General features: G+C 46.8%; 1 long non-coding RNA gene across 2 annotated transcripts; it reads right to left on the bottom strand.

The window, feature by feature from the left end:
* Nucleotides 1–1,718: 1,718 nt before the first annotated feature.
* On the bottom strand, nucleotides 1,719–3,801 carry LOC123184661 (uncharacterized). 2 transcript variants are annotated; one of them, XR_006493044.1, is made up of 5 exons: nucleotides 3,406–3,801; nucleotides 2,938–3,025; nucleotides 2,591–2,666; nucleotides 2,387–2,504; nucleotides 1,719–2,036 (listed from the first exon to the last, which is right to left on the bottom strand). It is a non-coding gene; the product is annotated as an uncharacterized lncRNA (long non-coding RNA). The 2 variants fall into 2 exon arrangements; XR_006493043.1 differs by having other exon boundaries at nucleotides 2,387–2,508.
* Between the last annotated feature and the right edge of the window lie 18,638 nt (nucleotides 3,802–22,439).

A 22,439-nucleotide genomic window follows, 5' to 3' on the forward strand; every position in this document is an offset into this window, starting at 1 on the left:
GTGCCCCCCTGCCCCCGTATATAAAGCAGAAAGGGGGAGGCCGGCCGGCCCTTGGGCGCGCCAAGGAGGAGGAGTCCTCCTCCTAGTAGGAGTAGGACTCCCCTCTTTCCTACTCCTACTAGGAGGGGGAAAGGAAGGGGGAGAGGGAGAAGGAAATGGGGGCGCCGCCCCCCCTCTCCTAGTCCAATTCGGACCAGAGGGGGAGGGGGCACGCGGCCCACCCTGGCCGCCCCTCTCACTCTACACTAGGGCCCATAAAGCCCATTACTTCTCTCGGGGGGTTTCCGGTAACCCTCTGGCACTCTGGTTTTCTCCGAAATCACCCGGAACACTTCCAGTGTCCGAATATAGCCGTCTAATATATCAATCTTTATGTCTCGACCATTTCGAGACTCCTCGTCATGTCCGTGATCACATCCGGGACTCCGAACAAACTTTGGTACTTCAAAATATATAAACTCATAATGAAACTATCATCGTAACGTTAAGCGTGCGGACCCTATGGGTTTGAGAACAATGTAGACATGACCAAGACATGTCTCCGGTCAATAACCAATAGCGGAACCTGGATGCTCATATTGGCTCCCACATATTCTTCGAAGAACTTTATCGGTCAGACCGCATAACAACATACTTTGTTCCCTTTGTCATCGGTATGTTACTTGCCCGAGATTCGATCGTCGGTATCTCAATACCTAGTTCAATCTCGTTTCCGGCAAGTCTCTTTACTCGTTTCGTAATACATCATCTCGCAACGAACTCATTAGTTGCAATGCTTGCAAGGCTTATGTGATGTGCATTACAGAGAGGGCCCAGAGATACCTCTCCGACAATCGGAGTGACAAATCCTAATCTTGAAATACGCCAACCCAACATGTACCTTTGGAGACACCTGTAGAGCTCCTTTATAATCACCCAATTACGTTGTGACGTTTGGTAGCACACAAAGTGTTCCTCCGGCAAACGGGAGTTGCATAATCTCATAGTCATAGGAACATGTATAAGTCATGAAGAAAGCAATAGCAACATACTAAACGATCGGGTGCTAAGCTAATGGAATGGGTCATGTCAATCACATCATTCTCCTAATGATGTGATCCCGTTAATCAAATGACAACACATGTCTATGGTTAGGAAACATAACCATCTTCGATTAATGAGCTAGTCAAGTAGAGGCACACTAGTGACGTTTAGTTTGTCTATGTATTCACACAAGTATTAAGTTTCCGGATAATACAATTCTAGCATGAATAATAAACTTTTATCATGATATAAGGAAATAAATAATAACTTTATTATTGCCTCTAGGGCATATTTCCTTCACTAAGTTCATGATAAATTTAAGTTCAATTAATCATATTACTTAAGAACTCCCACTTAGATAGACATCCCTCTGATCATCTAAGTGATCACGTGATCCAAATGAACTAAACCATGTCCGTTTTGGGGAACGTAGCATAAATTCAAAATTTCTGTGACAGTTAATAAACGTCATTGAATTGGTGATTTCTGTGACAGTTAATAAACGTCACATCTTATGGAGGCAAATACACCATGCCCTACCATATTAAGTGACGAATCTACCGTCACTCAATTATCAACTTCTCGATGGGCTTTGGATTTTAAATGGGCCGAGTCCAATAATCAGACCATTTATTGGGTCATGGCCACTTTTGCTATTAGACTCTAGCCTCGTCTAATTTAGTAAGGGATACATCTTGTTTCAACCCATCTTTCCATTAACAAGTCTACCACATAGTATTTTCACATCATATGTTCTCAACACAGCAGGCTATTTCACATTCCCGAATAAATTAGCACTATCCACAAACCAACCTCATACAACATGTTGCATCAATAGACAGTATGTACTAGATTAACAAATGAGTGTAGTTCTAAATACTGGACATAATTGTATAGCTCTCTTCATCAAAATAGGGAACATTTGTTGGTTGGCTCTTCTCCTGACTTCTCAAAGGTAGCTAGAATTGTTTTGATACTTCTTTGTCCATCCAAAAGATGACTTGCATATCATCCTGTCACAAGCATACCATTATTATTTTTGAAAGAAAGAGCCAGTTTCAATTCAAATGGATGCATGAATTTAGTGTCTCAAGATAGTATACACACAAAGTTTGCAAAACTGCTGATTAAATTATAAGATCCGCAATATAGTGCTATTGGATAAATATCCTCATGAATAAGAGCCACAAGCAAGCAATTCTTCTCAGACATGAACAAGGTGTAATTAATTTAAATAGAGATCTCATATAAATGGTAGATTTAGTTTTACCATCTCAAGTGTAAGCCTGAGACAACAATTAATGCATCATCTACAAAACCACCGGCAATAGTGGAGCAACATCTATCATACTCGTGATCCAACCTGCATTTTGTGATGGTGGTCGAAGGAGTGCTTCTGTCGTCTGTTGGGGTGAGGGCGGCGGTTGGTGGAGCACCGCGACCATCGATGGGGGTGAGGACAGAGCTCTGTGGTTGTCTTGCTATCTTCAAGTAAAACTCATGAGAACTACAAATAGGACAAGTAAACAAAAAAACAAAGTGGTAACTCTGAAAGTTACATGCTCACCTAGCATTAATTACTTGTCATAGTACGTATCTATAATCCACAAATATAAACCTGAAGTTGTTTCCTTGGTAGTGATCTGAAAATGAAATTATCATGTTTCAGATTATATAGTCAGGAAAAGAAATTCTATCTTGCAAAAAAATCTACAACAAGTCATTTACTCTTTAACATGTCCCGGATGTTTTCTGCTATGTCATACTCCCTCCGTCTCAAAATAAGTGCCTACAAAGTTGTACTAAATCAAAAACACTTATTTTGAGAGGGAGAGAGTATATTATTACTTTCATTAGCCAATAAATGCGTACGTACAGGAAAACCATTACAAAAGATGCTTGCATGCAATTTACCGAGTACACTTTGTCCCATAAAAGACACAGGAGGCATCATCGCATCAGATGAAGGAACTGAGAGCTTGCAGCCAATTGAATTGAAGGCCTGAAAAAAAAGCAGATAACTCGAATTATAAGACAATTATATGGCATATATGGAGTCAATTTCCCCTACATCAGGACCAATATTACCTCAAAAGAACTACAAAATTCCTGCATTAGAATCGATCAAGATGTAAAAAGAAGGAATCACAATCCAATCGATACACGAGGACCTTTATTAAATAACGTGTGCTCCTATTCCATGCTAATTGGAGTACAACATTATCTAAACCTGATAGGACTACCACTCCGGCGTATCATTTTTTTCTGAAATCCATCATACATCTTAGGAGAAATATATTGTCTACGGGAAAGCAACCAAACAAATCACGTTTGGGGAGATATCCTCTTTGCCCACGAGATACATCTGGACAGAGAGCTCACCAGGAAGGAAATCAGGATATGAGCCGCCGAGTTAGACACCAGGGCGCGCTTCCACGTGTGTTACGTGTACACGCGGCCGCCAATGAGTGATGTGTCTGGCCGTCTCCGCCTCGCCCTGGGGACTCCGGGAAACGGTCTGACCTGGCTCAGCCTGTACGGCGCTACGGGCTTGGTGCTCCTCAGCATCCTTATGGTCTCCGCCGGACCAAGTCGGTGAATTAGGGAGAGCCCGGGTGGCGAGTAGGTCGACGCAACGACGGAGAGTGGAGAAACGGGGATGAAGTTGGGAGCAGGGCGCGGCGAATGAACTCGATGGCGAAGGCGTATGAGGTTTCCTGTGAGCGTGGCGGCGGCGGCGTAGATCGGTGGGGTGGGAGTCAAGGAGATGGAGTAGATAAGGACTTCACCGCCTTCAATTTATTCCGTGCCTGGGCTGGGCCTACACAGTTTCGTTCGCTAGTTGACTGTTTCTGTGCGTGGAATATTTCTTCACATCAACTGTATAATTTTTCTTTTACTCGTGTAAGCACGTGTCAGCAGGAAAACAAATTTTCTTATAAAGGAAAGGAGAACCAATACATTGAAGTGTAGTAAAAAAATTGCAGAAAATGAAGCCAGACAGACTCTTCCACCACCACGGAAAGTTTTAAAAAATGTCGTGAATTCAAAAAAGAGTTTACAAATTCCAAATAATGATCGCCAATTCAAAAAATGTCCGCAATTCAAAAGAGTACTATGAATTAAAAATGTCCCTAAATTAAAAATGATCGTGAATTACAAAAGGAGTTCCCAAATTTCAAAAAAAATTGAGCGATTCCAAATAAGTTCATGGAATCAAAACAATGTTCATGAAATTCATAAATGTTGGCTGATTTGATAAATATTCAAGAATTCAAAAAACGTTTGAGAATTTCAAAAATGTTGGCCGATTTAATAAATGTTCAAGAATTGAGAAAATGTTTAAGAATTGAGAAAATAGTTTGCATTCTATTTTTTTATGAATTACAAAAATGTGCTCGGGTTCAGAAAATATTCATGAATTTAAAAATATGTTCGAGGATTAGAAAAATGTTCGCGGTTTCATAGAAGTTCACAAATTTGTGAAAAATGTCAAGGATTTTAAAATGCAAAAAATCTGGTTCAGCGAAAGTAAAAAAATAAGCCATCCCATGTAGATCTATTGTCACTCCGAGAGGTGCGTGTTTTCGCACTGAGCGCAATAGCACGCGGTAAATAGGAATGACTTTGCTAGACTTTGGGTTATCCTTGGATTCTGACAACACACAAAAAATCTAAAACATGTCTTACACAGGGCATGCTTGCATATGGATTGTGATGCTCTTTCGCCCGCATGGCTGAAGATTCTCCATTTCTTCCATTTTAATTAATATAAGACACACACATCGGCTCTGTTGATCGACAATCCCTGTCCCAAATATGGAGGGTCCCCACATTTATATATTATATGGCAAAAATATGAGAATACCCTTTTTTAATCATGTGTGACCGGAGTATGTTCGTCATGCAAATCACAAAAATGTCCCAAATACTAGGAGCCAGGTGGCACGAGCAGGTGAAGGTGATTTATGACATTCTTCCCGACTAATGTGTGACGATGGTTCTATGAACGTCACACTTTTCTGGGAATCAGTGACGTCAAGTCCAAGACGTCACACATCACATGCTTTTGTGATGTTTCCAACCATCGTCACAAGCGTTTTCGTCACAGTATCTCAGATTTCTTGTAGTGCGACAACCATATGGCTCCTGCCAGTTGCCGATAACTCGGTTACAAAACATGATCATCTCATACAATAAAATTTAGCATCATGTCTTGATCATATCACATCACAACATGCCCTGCAAAAACAAGTTAGACGTCCTCTACTTTGTTTGTTGCAAGTTTTACGTGGCTGCTACGGGCTTAAGCAAGAACCAATCTTACCTACGCATCAAAAACCACAACGATAGTTTGTCAAGTTGGTGTTGTTTTAACCTTCGCAAGGACCGGGCGTAGCCACACTCGGTTCAACTAAAATTGGAGAAACTGACACCTGCCAGCCACCTGTGTGCAAAGCACGTCGGTAGAACTAGTCTCGTGTAAGCGTACGCGTAATGTCGGTCCGGGCCGCTTCATCCAACAATACCGCCGAACCAAAGTATGATATGTTGGTAAGCAGTATGACTTATATCGCCCACAACTCACTTGTGTTCTACTCGTGCACAACATCAACGCATAAAACCAGGCTCGGATGCCACTGTTGGGGAACGTAGTAATTTCAAAATTTTCCTACGCACATGCAAGATCATGGTGATGCATGGCAACGAGAGGGGAGAGTGTTGTCTACGTACCCTCGTAGAACGATAGCGGAAGCGTTATGACAACGCGGTTGATGTAGTCATACGTCTTTACGGCCCGACCGATCAAGCACCGAAACTATGGCACCTCCGAGTTTTAGCACATGTTCAGCTCGATGACGATCCTCGGACTCTGATCCAGCAAAGTGTCGGGGAAGAGTTCTGTCAGCATGACGGCATGGTGACGATCTTGATGTTCTACTGTCGCAGGGCTTCGCACACGGCTAAGAAAACGATCATGAGGATCAACTTGTGTGTCTAGAGGTGCCCCCCTGCCCCCGTATATAAAGGAGCAAGGGGGGAGGCCGGCCGGCCCTTGGGCGCGCCAAGGAGGAGGAGTCCTCCTAGTAGGAGTAGGACTCCCCTCTTTCCTACTCCTACTAGGAGGGGGAAAGGAAGGGGGAGAGGGAGAAGGAAAGGGGGGTGTCGCCCCCCCTCTCCTAGTCCAATTCAGACCAGAGGGGGAGGGGCGCGCGGCCCACCCTGGCGGCCCCTCTCTCTCTCCACTAGGGCCCATAAAGCCCATTACTTCTCCCAGGGGGTTTCCGGTAACCCTCCGGCACTCCGGTTTTCTCTGAAATCACCCGGAACACTTCCGGTGTCCGAATATAGCCGTCCAATATATCAATATTTATGTCTCTACCATTTCGAGACTCCTCGTCATGTTCGTGATCACATCGGGACTCTGAACAAACTCCGGTACATCAAAATATATAAACTCATAATGAAACTATCATCGTAACGTTAAGCGTGCGGACCCTACGGGTTCGAGAACAATGTAGACATGACCGAGACATGCCTCCGGTCAATAACCAATAGCGGAACCTGGATGCTCATATTGGCTCCCACATATTCTTCGAAGATCTTTATCGGTCAGACCGCATAACAACATACGTTGTTCCCTTTGTCATCGGTATGTTACTTGCCCGAGATTCGATCGTCGGTATCTCAATACCTAGTTCAATCTCGTTACCGGCAAGTCTCTTTACTCGTTTCGTAATACATCATCTCGCAACCAACTCATTAGTTGCAATGCTTGCAAGGCTTATGTGATGTGCATTACCGAGAGGGCCCAGAGATACCTCTCCGACAATCGGAGTGACAAATCCTAATCTCGAAATACGCCAACCCAACATGTACCTTTGGAGACACCAGTAGAGCTCCTTTATAATCACCTAGTTAGGTTGTGACGTTTGGTAGCACACAAAGTGTTCCTCCAATAAACGGGAGTTGCATAATCTCATAGTCATAGGAACATGTATAAGTCATGAAGAAAGCAATAGCAACATACTAAACGATCGGGTGCTAAGCTAATGGAATGGGTCATGTCAATCACATCATTCTCCTAATGATGTGATCCCATTAATCAAATGACAACACATGTCTATGGTTAGGAAACATAACCATCTTCGATTAACGAGCTAGTCAAGTAGAGGCACACTAGTGACGTTTAGTTTGTCTATGTATTCACACAAGTATTATGTTTCCGGATAATACAATTCTAGCATGAATAATAAACTTTTATCATGATATAAGGAAATAAATAATAACTTTATTATTGCCTCTAGGGCATATTTCCTTCACTAAGTTCATGATAAATTTAAGTTCAATTAATCATATTACTTAAGAACTCCCACTTAGATAGACATCCCTCTGATCATCTAAGTGATCACGTGATCCAAATCAACTAAACCATGTCCGTTTTGGGGAACGTAGCATAAATTCAAAATTTTCCTACGTGTCACCAAGATCTATCTATGGAGTTATCTAGCAACAAGGAAGGAGTGGATCTACATACCCTTGTAGATCGCGCGCGGAAGCGTTCAAGAGAACGGGGTTGATGGAGTCGTACTCGTCGTGATCCAAATCACCGATGATCCTAGTGCTGAACGGACGGCACCTCCGCGTTCAACACACGTACGGAGCAGCGACGTCTCCTCATTCTTGATCCAGCAAGGGGGGAGGAGAGGTTGATGGAGATCCAACAGCACGACGGCGTGGTGGTGGAAGTAGCGGGATTCCAACAGGGCTTCGCCAAGCGCCGCGGGAGGAGGGAGATGTGTCATGGGAGGGAGAGGGAGGCGCCAGGTCTTGGGTCTGGTTGCCCTCCCTTCCCCCCACTATATATAGGGCCAAGAGAGAGGGGGAGGGCGCAGCCTTGCCCCTTCCTCCAAGGAAGGGTGCGGCCAAGGGGGGAGGAGTCCATCCTCCCCAAGGCACCTCGGAGGTGCCTTCCCCCTTTAGGACTCTCCCCTCCTCTTGTCTCTTTGGCGCATGGGCCTCTAGGGGCTGGTTCCCTTGGCCCATGTAGGCCAAGGCGCACCCCCTACAGCCCATGTGGCCCCCGGGGCAGGTGGCCCCACCCGGTGGACCCCCGGGACCCTTCCAGTGGTCCCGGTACAATACCGGTGACCCCAAAACTTGTCCTGATGGCCGAAATAGAACTTCCTATATATAATTCTTTACCTCTGGACCATTTCGGAACTCCTCGTGACGTCCGGGATCTCATCCGGGACTCCGAACAACTTTTGGGTTACCGCATACTAATATCTCTATAACCCTAGCGTCACCGAACCTTAAGTGTGTAGACCCTACGGGTTCGGGAGACATGCAGACATGACCGAGATGACTCTCCGGTCAATAACCAACAGCGGGATCTGGATACCCATGTTGGCTCCCACATGTTCCACGATGATCTCATCGGATGAACCACGATGTCAAGGACTTAATCAATCTCGTATACAATTCCCTTTGTCTAGCGGTACGATACTTGCCCGAGATTCGATCGTCGGTATCCCGATACCTTGTTCAATCTCGTTACCGGCAAGTCTCTTTACTCGTTCGGTAACACATCATCCCGTGATCAACTCCTTGATCACATTGTGCACATTATGATGATGTCCTACCGAGTGGGCCCAGAGATACCTCTCCGTCACACGGAGTGACAAATCCCAGTCTCGATTCGTGCCAACCCAACAGACACTTTCGGAGATACCCGTAGTGTACCTTTACAGCCACCCAGTTACGTTGTGGCGTTTGGCACACCCAAAGCACTCCTACGGTATCCGGGAGTTGCACAATCTCATGGTCTAAGGAAATGATACTTGACATTAGAAAAGCTTTAGCATACGAACTACACGATCTAGTGCTATGCTTAGGATTGGGTCTTGTCCATCACATCATTCTCCCAATGATGTGATCCCGTTATCAATGACATCCAATGTCCATGGTCAGGAAACCGTAACCATCTTTTGATCAACGAGCTAGTCAACTAGAGGCTTACTAGGGACATGGTGTTGTCTATGTATCCACACATGTATCTGAGTTTCCTATCAATACAATTCTAGCATGGATAATAAACGATTATCATGAACAAGGAAATATAATAATAACTAATTTAGTATTGCCTCTAGGGCATATTTCCAACAGTCCGATCATCACGTGAGATGGAGTAGTTTTCAATGGTGAACATCACTATGTTGATCATATCACTTATATGATTCACGCTCGACCTTTTGGTCTCAGTGTTTCGAGGCCATATCTGCATATGCTAGGCTCGTCAAGTTTAACCTGAGTATTCTGCGTGTGCAAAACTGGCTTGCACCCATTCCAGATGAACATAGAGCTTATCACACCCGATCATCACATGGTGTCTCGGCACGACGAACTTTGGCAACGGTGCATACTCAGGAAGAACACTTTTACCTTGAAATTTAGTGAGAGATCATCTTATAATGCTACCGTCAAACAAAGAAGAATAAGATGCATAAAGGATAAACATCACATGCAATGAATATAAGTGATATGATATGGCCATCATCATCTTGTGCTTGTGATCTCCATCTCCGAAGCACCGTCATGATCACTATCGTCACCGGCGCGACACCTTGATCTCCATCATAGCATCGTTGTAGTCTCGCCAACTATTGCTTCTACGACTATCGCTACCGCTGAGGGAGTCCTGGATTAGGCACTACTGGAATCAGCTACTTTTCCATCTGCCAGTTCTTTGCCGTCCGCTAGCGAACGACAAAGAAGCTCTTTGCCATCAGCTTCCAAAAAGCAGACGGCAAAGAACTGGCTGATGGCAAAGACCAAATTTGCCATCAGCCAGTTCTTTGCCGTCTGCTAGCGGACGGCAAAGATTCTTTACCGTCGGCTAGCGGACGGCAAAGAGGGAGGGGCCCCACTGACGAGCTGCAAAAAAAAACCTAACGGCCCCCCTCTTTGCCGTCCGCTAGTGGACCGCAAAGAGCAAGAAGGCGGACGGCAAAGGGTGGCGGATGGCAAAGAGGGAGGGCCCCACGTAACGTTAACGGCCGCGCCCCACACCCCCCTCTCTCTCTCTTTCTCTCCCACCTCTCGCCACCGCCCCGTCGCACCACCCCGCCGCCGCCCCAGCGCCCCCCGCCCCGTCGCCCCACCACCCCACCGCCGCCCCGGCGCCCCCCCCCCCCCGCCCCGTCGCCCCCGCCGCCCCCGCCGCCCTGCCGTCTGGGCGCCGCCACGCCCGGCGCCCCGGCACCTCCGCGCCCCGCCGCCCCTGCCGGGCCCGGCGCCGCCGCCCCAGGCCGCCCCGCCCCCCTCCTCCGCCGCCCCAGGCCGCACTGCCCCCCTCCTCCACCCAGGTGATTCTCTGCTTCCTTTTTTTTCCTTTTTCCTTTTTTCTGTTTTTTTAGTTTTAGGTTTATGTTTAGTTTAGATTTAGTTTTAGTTTTAGGATTAGTTTTAGGTTTATAGGTTTAGTTTTAGTTTAGTTTTAGGTTTAGATTTAGTTTTTTCCTTTTTCTGTTTTTTAGTTTTAGGTTTAGGTTTAGTTTAGTTTTAGGAAAGAAGAAGAAGAGAAAAAGAGGAGAGGAGAAGAAGAAGAAGAGGAGGAGGAGAAGAAAAAAGAAGAAGAGGAAGAAGAAGAAGAAGAAAAAAGAGGAGAGGAGGAGAAGAAGAAGAGGAAAAAGGAAAGGAGGAAGAAGAAGAAGAAGAAGAAGAAGAAGAAGGAAAAAAAGGAAGAAAGGGAAGAAGAGGAAGAAGAAGAAGAAAAGGAAAAAAACCCGACCCGACACGGTACCCAGACCCCGACCCGGCACCCCGACACGACACCCCGACCCCGAGACCCCGACCCCGACCCCGAGACCCCGATCCCGACACCCCGACCCCGACCCCGACCCCGACACCCCGACCCCGACCCCGACACCCCGACCCCCCAAGCCTGACCCGACACCCCGACCCCGACCCCGACACCCCGACCCCCCGAGCCTGACCCGACACCCCGGCCCCGAGCCTGACCCGACACCCTGACCCCGACACCACACCCCGACCCCGAAACAACACCCCGACACCGACACGGCACTACCCCGACATCGACACGACACCCCGACCCCCCGACCCCGAAACAGCACCCCGACCCCGACACGGCACCCCGACACCGACAGGACACCCCGACCACCGACACCTCCCGAAAAGGTGTTCTTTGGCCTTCCAGAGGCCGACGGGGTCATATATTTGTGAATTATTAGTTAGGTCATATATTTTTCGATTTTGTTATGAAAAACATCATATATAATTGTGTTGATCGTGTAGTTTTAAATGTGCAGTTGTTTCATCGCTGCGAGGTTTGGTGTTCGACGACCTCGCCGTGCGTTTGACGAGCTCTGCCCCTTCGTTCGTGGGTGAGCACAAATGACAAGTCCTCCTCCCCCATTAATTATTTGATCTATTCCGATGAAACTTGTTAGCTAGCTATATATGTGTCTTGAATCATCAGTATGCGTAACCAATATGTGTCTCCCGTTCGAAAGCGTCATAGTTATAAATATGCATGCATTTGCATATTTATAACCTTGATTCTTTCGAATTGTCCAACGCTATCCATGGACAGCCCGAGTATGTGTAGATTGGGTTCGTTTTCCCATATGCTTTGCTCCGGATCCGACGCATATATTTCGTCAGTGCCTCCCCTGTTGTTCTTGGGGTACACATCCTCTCTGTTTATTGCAGAGACGTGTATCAGGAGAACAGCGGGGAGGTGCTGCCGAAATTTTGCGTCGGATCCGGAGCATAGCATGGGAAAATGAACCCAATCTACACATGCACGGGTGGGATTAGGACCTATCATTACCTATTAAAGTGTAGGTTGCATGGACGTAATAAAATTGACAAAGTAGATCAACTGATGAATATATACATGGTGAATTACATATATAATTGTTGTGTGTCCAGTAGCTCTGAAAGTCAAGATGAGTGACCGTGCTTGGATGTATACTGGTCACACTGGTCAGAACAAATGGAGCACTGAATGGTTCACAAAAACTAAGGGGTTTGTGCAAGCCGCATTTGCAAACGGCCAAAAGAAAACCTGGTGCCCTTGTTTCCGGTGCGGCAATTGGGAAAAGAAGACAGAGGCTGAAATGGGCAAACACCTACAGAAGAGTGGTTTTACGCCCGATTATACGGTGTGGACATTTCATTGTGAGTCTGCCCAACGTGACCGAGCTGAGGTGGATCATCGTCGCACCGACAAGCATGGTACCGAGATGGAAAACATGGTGCAAGGCTATGATGATGCTCGGGATTCGGACGAGGAGATGGAGGAATCTGCAAAGGCCTTCAATGAAATGTTGGAGTCCTCGAAACGTCCGCTCCACGAGCACACTGAGCTTTGTCAGTTGGATGCCATCTCACAAGTAATGGCTCTGAAGGCTCAGTTCAACTTGGGCAGAGAATGCTATGACGCAATTATGACAGTATTTGGATGCTTTCTACCCAAAGGCCATGTAATGCCTGCAAACCTGTACCAGTCGGACAAAATCCTCCGTGCACTGAAGATGCCCTATGAGAAGATACATGCCTGTGAGAAAGGATGTGCCTTATTTAGGCTTGACTATGCGGACTTGAACTATTGTCCCATTTGCAAGTCTTCCAGGTATATTGTGGTAGACAACGGTATGGGTGAGAAGACACAGACCAAAATCCCCGTTAGTGTTATACGGTATATGCCAATCGTACCAAGACTTCAACGTCTTTTCATGGTCGAAGAGACGGCTAGACAGATGACATGGCACAAAACAGGCAAAAGAACCGAACTAGATGCAGATGGGAATCTGATGATGGTACACACATCGGATGGTGTTGCGTGGAAAAAGTTTGATGAATTACATGCTGACAAAGCGGCAGATCCGAGGCATCCTCGAGTCGGCATCAGCACGGATGGGATCAGTGTGTTTGGTATGATGGCAGCCCAATACAGTTGTTGGCCCGTATTTGTCTTTCCACTCAATCTCCCCCCGGACAGATTATGGAAAGAAAGAACATTTTCCTGACGTTGATAATTCCAGGACCCAACTATCCGGGCAAAAATATGAATGTGTACATGCAGCCGCTTAAGGACGAATTGCAAGAAGCCTGGGATGATGGGTTCAAGACATACGATGCCTTTAGCAAACAGAACTTCATAATGCGTGTCTGGTACATGTACTCGACGCATGACTTGCCGGCGTATGCGCTATTCGTTGGCTGGTGTGTGCATGGAAGGTTCCCGTGCCCCACATGCAAGGGAGCTCTTGAGTTTCATTGGCTTCAGGTCTGTCGCAAGTTTTCTTGCTTCGACATGCATAGACAGTTCCTGGATCCTCGCCATAAGTTCTGGAAAGACAAGAAGAACTTCATCAGGGGTAGAGTTGTCAAAAACTCTGCACCACCTGCATTGACAGGCCAACAGACCCTGGATCAGTTAAACGCTCTCGAGCCAGATCCACAACGTCCAAGGTACTTCAAGGGGTATAATACTAAGCACGCGTGGACTCACAAAACATGCTTATGGGATCTGCCTTACTTCAAAGACCTCCTTTGCCCACACAACATCGACGTGATGCACATTGAGAAGAATATCGTCGAGGCACTTTTTGGTACATTGTTCGGCATAGATGGGAAGTCAAAGGATAATACTAAGGCTAGAGTCGATCTGGAGGCGCTATGTGATAGGCCATTACAAAACATGAAAGAACCGAAAGGAAAGCAGAACTGGACGAAGCCAAAGGCATGGTTGAATCTTGGAAGGCCAGCTATGAGGGAAATTCTCTTGTGGGTGCAACAGCAGTTGATGTTCCCCGATGGGTATGCAGCGAATCTAAAGAGGGGAGCGAATCTTGATAAACTGAAGATATTTGGTCTCAAGAGTCATGATTGGCACATATGGATTGAGCGGGTAATGCCGGTGATGTTGCGTGGCTTCATCCCTGAGGATGAATGGCTAGTACTGGCAGAACTCAGCTATTTCTTCCGTGTTCTTTGTGTGAAAGAACTATCGCCTGGCGTGCTAGAAGAAATGGAAGAGTTGGCGCCGGAGTTGATCTGCAAGTTAGAGAAGATCTTTCCACCGGGCTTCTTTAATCCAATGCAGCATTTGATTTTGCATCTCCCGACCGAGGCAAGATTGGGGGGGCCCATGCAAGATCGTTGGTGCTACCCAACTGAGAGGATGCAGAAGACGCTTCGAGAAAAATGTAAAAATAAACGTAGAATTGAAGCATCGATGGCTGAGGCATTCATCACAGAGGAGGCAGCAAACTTCGTAACAGCGCACTACGAAGCCAAAAATCGTCATTTGCATAATCCGAAGCCTCGGTACAATGCTGACGAGCCTAAAAAGGGTGGATCCAACCTCAGTCTATTCAAAGGGAATCTTGCACCAGCTAGTGTTTCACATCCAGTATCTTTGGATAACGAAGAATGGCGGACCATTTCGTTGTATATCTTCAACAACCTGGTAGAAGTGCGGCCGTACATCGAGTAAGTTCTCGGTACATTGTTTCGCAACTTCTATTTCCTTTGAACTACTCTTATTCCTGGATATATCATACAGTCGATACATCGCCATATTCTCGTATGGAGCGGAGATCCAAAAGGATTCCATCGAAGAGTATGAGCTTCTTGCAAAGCAAGGAGGTGGCTATCCCGGTTTCATCTCTTGGTTCAAACAAACGGTAATTTCTATTAGACAATTTCATTTCATTTGCTAATTTGTGCATAATGCAACAATCCTTTCATATTAAACTTGTAGGCTAATTCAGAGTCTATGGACGCCGAATTGAGACAAGTCGTTAATGGTTTTGACTATAAGGTCCGTTCATTTGACAAGTACGACATCAACGGGTATCGCTTTCGTACCTATGGCAAAGAGCTATCTATGGCTGACCGAAAGTCTACAAATTGTTGTGTATCTGCTATCGGCGAAGGAGGTACCGAGTATTATGGGAGAGTTGAAGCAATTTATGAACTTCTGTTCTATGGTGAAAACCCACCGAATGTCGTAGTCTTCAAATGTTATTGGTTTCAGCCGAAGGAGACTAGAAGGAATCATGAACATATAGGGCTAGTTGAAATCAACCAAAGCACTCATTTAGATGTTCCTGATGTCTATATTATGGCCCAACAGGCGACCCAAGTATTCTATCTACCGTGGGCCTGCCAAACTAATCCAAATCTGAAAGGTTGGGATGTCGTTTATGAAGTGCCGCCATGTGCTAGACTTTCTCCCCCAAAGGAAGAGGATTGTGAACCTCACATTAACCCAGACACATATGAAGGAGAATTCTTCCAAGAGACACGTCTTTCCAAAAAGCGTTTCAAGAACCGCTATACTTCACCCCAAAACATTGAAGTAGACAGCGACAATGAATCCGACATCACCCCAGAGGAGGAACAAGAAGAGCCGGAACAAGAAGAGGTTACTGCTGCGAATGACCTGTCAATGCTTGACCGACTACGTCAAGGTGGCCATGCACATGTTGATGCCAATGAACCCTATGAGCCCGTCATTGATTATAGTGATGATGATGATTATGCATTTATTGATGATACTGATCGAGATTATTAGTAGTGTCAGGTATTAAATTTTTTTATGTTGTACTTGATGATGATACACTTAAGTGATACACATATTATTATTCATGTCGGTCTTTTTTATGTTGTACTAATTTCGTTTACTGTTTGTCATGGCAGGTATTGAAAGATGGTCGGCGCTGGTCGGGAGCGCGCCAAGGCCCCTTCTTCGTCGGCGCGTGGTCTGAGGTCTTCCATTATAGACGCACCTCTCCGCCGAGCGTTGCTGGACAGTATGGCCACACCGCCGGGCCCTTCTTCGTCGACCGCGGTGCCCAGCAGGGGACGAGGTAGGAAGAGAGGAGGTGGGGCACGTGGTCGTGGGAGAGGAGGTAGGGTGACTGCTACGGTGCCTTCCTCGCCGCCACCCCCAGCTGTTTCACCCGAGCACGTGACTGCTAGGGTGGACTCGTCCGAGGAGGAGGCTACATGGACTCCGGTCCACGAACCTCCAGTCCATGGGTCTTGGGCCCACGAGCCTCGGGTCGACTGGCCTTCGGCCCACGAGAGTTCAGCCCACGAGACCCCGGAGGAGCACACGTCCGGATGGGGTACCTGGCCGGATCAGCCCGAGGAGCCGAGTGGCCATGCTGATGATGGCGGGGAGCCGACTGATCTTGAGGAGGAGGGGGGCACCATCTACCAGCGTGGTGCTACACGGCTCCCGTCCGTGCCGGTGACCCGCGAGCAAAGGTGGTTGATTTTCCCTGATGGGGAGAGGTACGTAAGTGCATTTAATATTTTTGTACCTTGTGCATTCACGTTTCTTCAAATAACTAATGTGTTGGCCTTGTCATGATGCAGGGGTTGGGACCACCATCATAGTGTCCGCCGGCCCAACTTCTTCCTTGGAGTTCTTTGCTGGCAAAACTTCCCGGGGTTTGTCACGTTGCCTGGTGAGGGTCGGCTTCCAGAGCTTGAATTGAGCTGGGAGCACTACGTGGCTGCCCCGGCCCCGCCGGATGAGATTATCGACGGTGTCGTGTGCGACACGAGGGCAGACATGGTGATCAGAAAGTTCTGGGTAATTTCTCCTTTACACATTTAAAAATCTTCAACTAGCTAGTTATTAATTGTACTAATCAATATTGTCTCATTTGATTGCAGACATTCTACAGGTGTGAGGAGGGATACGAGGAGGATGCGGCACATGTTATCGAGAACGTCTGCAAGCGCCTACTCCAGAACTTACGGTACGAGGCTCGGGTGCAGGCTGTTCGAGACTACTATGCCTTGCGTGATATCAAGAAGACCAAGCCGGCGTGCCGCGATAAGTTCCTGAGTAAGGAGCAGTACATGAAGGTAATTCTTAAGGCCTTCTCTACTTAAGTTCCTTCATTTAGTAATTCTTAGCCGTAGCGCTCAAGTTTCTATTTGCTAACTTAGGCGCCTCCGAGATGGTGTGCGGATCGGATGGATTGTTGGGAGGTGTGGTCGATGAGTGGTGCTCAAAACAATGGCTAGACCTCCACAACGAGGCCAAGGACAAACGTGCCCAAATGGAAGGTGTGCCACACCATCAAGGCAGCTCCAACTTATATCAGTTCGGGCGCAACTGGGTATGTGGTTTGCTTCAGGATTCATGCAATTCATTCATCATGCTAGCTTAAGCCCTTTAATTACTAATTTTCATTGTTTCTCTCTTTCAGGCACGCTACAATAAGGCGGATAAGGTGCCAGAGGTGTACGACCTGTATGCCATGGCCCACACTGCCTCTTTCAGGAAAGTCAAGGCTTTCTCTCAGTCTGACCTCGATGATGCAAACAACTTCACCAACATCTCCTCCCACAACAAGCTCGTGAGATATAGATATGAGGGGAAGGCGAGGAAAGGGGAGGACTTTAACCCGAGCCAGGGTCCCATTGATCCAGAGCTGGTGATGATATCTGGTGGCGGGAGGTCCCATGGCTCCATAGCCATTGGAGATGGACTTATCCGTTGTCCTAGCACTCTCCCGGAGATCAAGGCGCGCCAGTCGAGCTCCGCTCCTGAGATAAGGCCTTGTGAACGGCCAGTGCAACTCGCCATCAAGGTTAGTGATACGTACTCAGTTATCTTTCTCCATTACATTGTGTGTGCTTCCATCAATGATACAAATGGTCATGTGAGTGGTGTTGCAGGCTGCTATACAGACTGAGAGAGATAGAACGGAGAAACTTCTGGCAGAGGCGGCGGAGAGGCAGCGGGAGTTGGAGGAGAGGACGACAAAGATGATGGAGGAGGAGAGGGCACGGAATGACATGCAGGCAAGGGCCATGTACGAGCTCCTTGTGGTAAGTTTCTTCTGCAGATTAGCCAAAACATTCATGTAGTGTTTGTCTCATTACTAACTAGTATGACTGAGTCGTCAAAACCAAATGTGCAGTCTGTGTGCGAGAAGACAGGTCAGACCGCTCTGCCGATGCCAGTGATTGCTCTTGGGACCACGGTGAGTTTTATTTGAATGGACATCACTTGCTAGTCTTAACATTTGAGTGTCATCATGCTAACAAGACATTGGAAATGATCTTTGGTGCAGTGTAACTCCAGACAAGCATCGCACGATCCTTCTCCAGCTACCGACACGAGCCACCCCGCTCCTACACCTCCTGGATCTTGGTAAGTTTATCTAGTGTTTTGCTTAACACATGCATAAAGACCTAGACTTAGCTTTATTTCCTCCAATGCTTACCATAATGACCTAGACTTAGCTTCTTCTCCTCCAAAATGACTTAATAAGCTTACTGACCTCCAAAACCATCCATTTTACCTAAGTTAGCTCTAAAACGATCTGTACTTAGCTTACTTATGTCAAAAATTGCATAATTAGCTTAGTTAGCTCATAGACGATCCATTTTACCTAAGTTAGCTCTAAAATGACCCATTTTACCTAGGTTAGCTTATAAATGATCCAGTTCATCCAAGTTAGCTCAAAAATGACCCATTTTACCTAGATTAGCTCCTAAATGATCCATTTTACCTACGTTAGCTTTAAAATGACCCATTTCACCTAGGTTAACTCCAAAATGACCCATCTTACCTAGGTTATCTCATAAACGATCCATTTCAACTAATTTAGCTCATAAACGATCCATTTCACCAAGTTAGCTAAAAAACGATCCATTTCACCTAAATTAGCTCTTAAATGATCCATTTCACCTAAGTTAGCTCAAAAAGATTCATTTCAACTAAATTAGCTCATAAATGATCCATTTCACCTAAGTTAGCTCAAAAACGATCCATTTCAACTGAGTTAGCTCATAAATGATCCATTTCACCTAAGTTAGCTAAAAAACGATCCATTTCACCTTAGTTACCTCAAAAACGATCCATTTGACTTTAGTATTCTTCTTGTTCTAGTCTTCTTGTTCTAGTCTTCTTCTTGTTCTACTCTTCTTCCTGATCTACTCTTCTTGTTATAACTTTCTTATTTTTCATTTTGCAGATTTCATTCACTTGACGAAAGCTTGCATAGATGGAGTGCTCCTTATCCCTTTCTCTGTTTCTTTTGTATCGTTGAACTATGCATGTATGGTTGGATGAAACTATTGTAATATATATGGTTGGATGCCTCTATGTTGAACTTGTTATGTATGATGGAACTATGCATGTAATATATATGGTTGGATGATGAAGTTATGTGTTGGATATCTTATATGTTTGCTCTGTAATGGCCTTTTGAAATATATCTATATATGTCATATATATTTGTGATGAAAATTGTTGGATTTAATAAAAAACAGATAAAAGAGCCAATATGCAGGCTCTTTGCCGTCTGCCACCAACGGCAACGGGCTCTTTGCCGTTTGCCGCGGACGGCAAAGAAGACACGTGGCATCCAGTTGTGCTTCCTGGGAGCTGACCCATTTGGTCAGTTTGCCTACAGTGGAAGACGGCAAAGAACCTGCACTTTGCAATCAGTGGCAGACGGCAAAGAACCTGCCATGTAGTGACGTGTAGATGACATCATACGGCGGACGGCAAAGACACTAGAAATTTTGCTGTCAGCGGCGGACGGCAAAGGCCTGCCGTTAGCCACTTAATGGACTGACAGCGCAATTATTGCCGTCCGCTCTCTTTGCCGTCCGCCGCAGACGGCACAGGGCCTTTTCCATCCGCCGCCAGGAAGCAGACGACAAAGTAGCTGTTTACCGTAGCCTACTTTGCCGGAGCCTTTTGTCGTCCGCGGCTGACAGCAAAGGCCTTTGCCGTCCACCGTGGCAGACGGCAAAATAGCTGATTCCTGTACTGAGGGGGTCCTCGGACAGCCGGACTATATACTTTGGTCGGACTGTTGGACTATGAAGATACAAGATTGAAGACTTCATCCCGTCTCTGGGTGGGACTCTCCTTTGCGTGGAAGGCAAGCTTGGCAATTCGGATATATAGATCTCCTCCCTTGTAACCGACTATGTGTAACCCTAGCCCCGTCCGATGTCTATATAAACCAAAGGGTTTAGTCCGTAGGACAACAACAATCATAATCATAGGCTAGCTTCTAGGGTTTAGCCTCTATGATCTCGTGGTAGATCAACTCTTGTAATACTCATATCATCAAGATCAATCAAGCAGGAAGTAGGGTATTACCTCCATCGAGAGGGCCCGAACCTGGGAAAACATTGTGTCCCTCACCTCCTGTTACCATCAGCCTTAGACGCACAGTTCGGGACACCCTACCCGAGATCCGACGGTTTTGACACCGACATTGATGCTTTCATTGAGAGTTCCAGTATGCCATCACAATAAAGGCTTGATGGCTCCTTCGATCATCGGCAACGATGCAATCCAGGGTGAGGTTTTTCTCCCCGGACAGGTCTTCGTATTTGGTGGATTCGTACTACAGGCCAACTCGCTTTGCCATCTGGAGCAGATCGAGAGCTATGCCCCTCGCCGTCAGGTCAGGTTTGGAAGCTTGAACTATACTGCCGACATCCGCGGAGACTTGATCTTTGACGAATTCGAGCCCATGTCAGGTGCGCTGCACAGTCACGACGAGCATGACTTAGATCTGCCGTCGGACGGTGTTCGGGAGATCACACCTGTGGCTACTCTGGCCCTCAATCCGGAGCAGATCATGCCATCCAAGGACGGGTGGATAGACCCTGCCAAGGAGGCCGCACACTCAGCAACGATAGAGCTGAATACTGGCTTCACCTCCTATGAGACCTGTGTTACCAGACCCTTGGATTCGTCCCCGGCCACAAGCTCCGAGCCACTTGCGTCCGTGCCTATCGAATCTCACTGGGCACCGATCATAGAGTTTACCTCCGTGGATATCTTTCAGCACTCGCCCTTGGGTGACGTGCTAAATTCATTGAGGTCTCTCTCCTTGTCAGGAGATCCTTGGCTGAACTATGTCCAGCTTGAGTGGGAAGCGGACGGCGAAATTCATTCCCAACCCACCACCCACTTAATAGCCACTGTCGACGACTTAACCGACATGCTTGATTTCGGCTCCGAAGACATCGACGGTATGGATGACGATGCAGGAGAAGAACAGGAACCATCGCCCACAGGGTGCTGGTCAGCCACCTCATCATATGATAAATACATGGTGGACACCCCCAAAGAAAGCAATGGCAATAAGGCAATGGATGATAACCCCCTCGAGAAGCAATCTAAGCACAGGGGTCATCGACGCTGCTCTAAGCCCCATGTCGGTGTCAAAACCGGCGGATCTCGAGTAGGGGGTCCCGAACTGTGCATCTAAGGCGGATGGTAACAGGAGGCAGGGGACACGATGTTTTACCCAGGTACGGGCCCTCTTGATGGAGGTAAAACCCTACATCTTGCTTGATTTATTCTTGATGATATGACTATTACAAGAGTTGATCTACCACGAGATCGGAGAGGCTAAACCCTAGAAGCTAGCCTATGGTATGATTGTCTGTTGTCCTATGGACTAAAACCATCTGGTTTATATAGACACCGAAGGGGGCTAGGGTTACACAAGGTCAGTTACAAAGGAGGAGATATACATATCCGTATTGCCTAGCTTGCCTTCCATGCCAAGTAGAGTCCCATCCGGACACGAGACGAAGTCTTCAATCTTGTATCTTCATAGTCCAACAGTCCGGCCAAAGGATATAGTCCGGCTGTCCGGAGACCCCCTAATCGAGGACTCCCTCAGTAGCCCGTGAACCAGGCTTCAATGACGATGAGTCCGGCGCGCAGTATTGTCTTCGGCATTGCAAGGCGGGTTCCTCCTCCAAACACACCACAGAAGAATTTGAATACAAGGATAGTGTCCGACCCTACAAAATAAGTTCCACACACCACCATAGAGAAAATAATATTTTCACAAATCTAATCTGCTGACACGTTTTGGCAACATGACATTATGCCATGGCCCGGTGATTATTCGAACCGTTTTTCTTTAACCAGCCCGCACATAACCTGAGGCAGTTTCTTGACACATCTTGCCAAAGCAGGGATCGTGTCCCCTTATTACGGGATTCTCATCAATACGGTCGTGGGTAACCCAACCACGCCTAGGACTCCTAGATTTTAGGTAAGTACCAAATGGCCACGAGGAGGACGCTTGATATTCACCCTCTTTATAAAGGGTCAAGGCTTTTACTTTTTTCCTCCCGTGCTCAATCGAATCCTTCCCCCACCTCGAGTTCTAACACCAACAACCTAGGTCAGGTCCTTCGGACCTTCAATCATGTCCGGATCCAGCCTCCAGGGCCGGTGGATGCCCTCCTCTGTCACGGAAGAGGTTATCAAGAAGTTGAGGGAGGCAAGATACCTGACCGCCGAAGCCTCACATCGGCTGCCCGCCTGAGGACAGGTCGTCCCTACTCCTGAACCCAACGAA

The sequence above is a fragment of the Triticum aestivum genome, chromosome 2A (assembly GCF_018294505.1).
Source record: "Triticum aestivum cultivar Chinese Spring chromosome 2A, IWGSC CS RefSeq v2.1, whole genome shotgun sequence".
Lineage (NCBI taxonomy): Eukaryota > Viridiplantae > Streptophyta > Magnoliopsida > Poales > Poaceae > Triticum > Triticum aestivum.